Genomic DNA, 2,901 nt, shown 5'->3' with positions numbered 1-2,901 from the left:
TTGGGGAAGCAAAAGAATTTTTCAGCAGTGTCAATGAAGCAGTAATCTTTCTCACATCCAATCGCCTATTAACCACTTCAGAGATATGAAACAGTTTGATAACAGCTGAACCTGTAGCATCTGCGAAATCCAAACTCCAATCCCATTTCATTTTCTCAATCTGTGACAATGTGGGTTGACAGATGATAGGTAACTTGGGCGAATCCAAAGTCAAGTCAGTACGTTGTGATGTCTCTTTATCACTGCAAACCAGAGCAGCAGTAGATAGTGGTGAAAAAGCATATACCGCAGGGTCGGTAGTGAATTCAAGTATAACTTCATCATCACCAAATAACCCTGCATGACCATGAATTTCATCTGCATACAAGTCACATAAACAATCGTCTTGTCGCTATAATTCCAAACAATCATACAACACTCATCACAAAGAGGAGGCTGATTCTGTGCCCTTCCACTGTAGGAAACTTTCATGGCAGTGGCGCCTTAAAACTTATGGGAAACCGCAGATGTAGACCACACAAAGTAACCTCCGGGTCGCAGTACAGGATTAAGCCGCATGAGCAGGTTACCATAATCAACATCAAACACCACACTTTTTCTTTCACCCCACACAACATCAAGAAGATATTTTTGAATACAAGTAATATAGTGAAGAGAACCATACTTAAACTCAGCGTCAATAATAAGACATGGGGCAGCAGAGAACAAATCAAATTCCCAGCAATCATACAGAGAACCATCGGCACATGAAAATGCAAGGGTTGAATAATCATTGAATAAGGCCTCAAAATCAATAATCTCAGGATTCATAACTCTGAATAATAAATTCACATGTTGCAAGTGCATTTTTATACTATAGATTTGCTCAGTATTTGGTCTACTTTACATATTCATTTTCAACAAGCGCAATTCTTATGCAAGGATGATGCCTGCCTAAAAAAAAATTGTTGCTTTTGCAACTGAATCTGAAATGAAGGTGACACCCATATAAATAATGAGAAAGGAAAGAAAACTCTGCTACTTTTACTTTGAATATATACTAGCCGTCCCTACACTTAGGTGCTTGTAAACCTCCTGATATTGCCCAAAACAATCTAAGAAGACACCGATTCATAAACTTTTGAGTTTCGAAACCTCAGAAAGGAAATGCAATTCTAGCATTTTGATTCAGTCTTACTGCTACATGACTGAGTTGGGACAACTGATACCCTTCCATACAATCAAAGGTCCAGGTAACAGCCATATGGTTAAAGGATGTATCCTATAATCTCAGATGTAGAGGAAGCTTTATTAGTGTACAGGAATTTTCAGGAATTTAACACAATTCGCAACAAATTCCTTAATGAAATTGCTGCGTAACATATCATAGACCGACAAGCTGAATTATTTATACTTATATACAATAACAACTCAAAAGGTAACCTCAATGCCCAGTTCCTTCCATGAACCAAACATTCATCACACTTCAACACCTAACATAAAGTGTAGGGTTAACATAATCACCAAATATATCCATTAATGATTTGAGAGAAGAGAAATCACACTAATCTAGCAAGCATATCCCTAACAATAGAATATAATGCATGATAATATTAAGGTAACACAAAAAATCAAAAAGGATATAAGATGAGCACCCCAGCTCAATAAGCAACGAGTCATAAACAAGATAATAATTAAGACGAAAACGAGGCAGCCGTATCTATCTTAGAGATTTATCCAAACAAGAAATACAAGGTCTGTTATTTAATTAAGCATAAAATTTATTCTAAAATTTAGCAACTATTGTGCCCAGACAATACATATATCCATAGAGGTATCACACCTGATTATCAAGGAACAGATAAACATGTATTTTAAAGAACCACACAACACATCATTTTCTTTAATCAGTTGTGTTGTAATGCTATAGAAGATAGAACTCATGCAGAGGAAAAACCAGAACCTTATTTTAAAACCACATAAACCCAATTCTAAAGCTTAACAAAGAAGAGGGGCGTCGCCATCTTTTCTGCTATCAAGTAAGCAATAAACCAGTAATTTTCTTCTAAATGTAGAACTCACAACAAAGTGTTGCATTCCAATTCTAGAGCTTAACAGAGAAAAGGGGCGTCGCCATCTTTTCTGAAATGAAGTACAACAAAGCGTGGCATTTTCTTTGTTGTATTAAGAAGACACTATATCAACAAACATCTTGAGCTCAGAAGCTGATTTTTCTTTACCTTTACATAATACCCTTGAATTGTATGTCCATAATGAGGGCCTTCATATAGTGGTTAGTGCCCTAGGATCTTTACTGGTACTTTACGACTTAAGTAAAGCTAAAAGATGAACTTGAAGACAGAAACACAGAGCACAACAACTTTATAGTGGTTCAGCCAAAACCCTGGCCTACGTCCACTTTGTGATATCTCTTGAGAGATTCACTAGCATTATGGAGAATGACATCCTGATTACAAGTACTTATTGAAATCCTTATGCTAACCCCCAACTCCCTTGCAAGATCTCTCTATCACCCTTTTTTCTGCAGTCTCTATCTTACCCATAACAAAACCCCTGCAGCTCCTATTTATAGAGAATAGGGGCCGCTGATACAACATGGTTTAGCACTACTAAACATAATAGACATAAGTCTTTTACAAATCCTAATAGAACCTTGAAAGACTAAATTCCCTACAACTTATAGAAAACCTACAGCGCTGTCCTCTTTCCATTCTAGACTTGCCTAATGAATCCTAACTCTACAGATTGTATCAACGACCCAAAAACACAACACTTCAATGATGTCTAGCTGAGGGAGCACCACTCTTCAATGAAGACCTTCAAAACTGGTTCTCCAACTCCTAAAAAATAAGGGAGCACCAATCTTCAAAGCAGGTACTTTAACCCCAGGAAAAGAGGGAG

The sequence above is a fragment of the Fragaria vesca genome, unplaced genomic scaffold (genome assembly GCF_000184155.1).
Source record: "Fragaria vesca subsp. vesca unplaced genomic scaffold, FraVesHawaii_1.0 scf0512926, whole genome shotgun sequence".
NCBI lineage: Eukaryota > Viridiplantae > Streptophyta > Magnoliopsida > Rosales > Rosaceae > Fragaria > Fragaria vesca.
Note: the sequence above shows the minus strand (reverse complement) of the source record.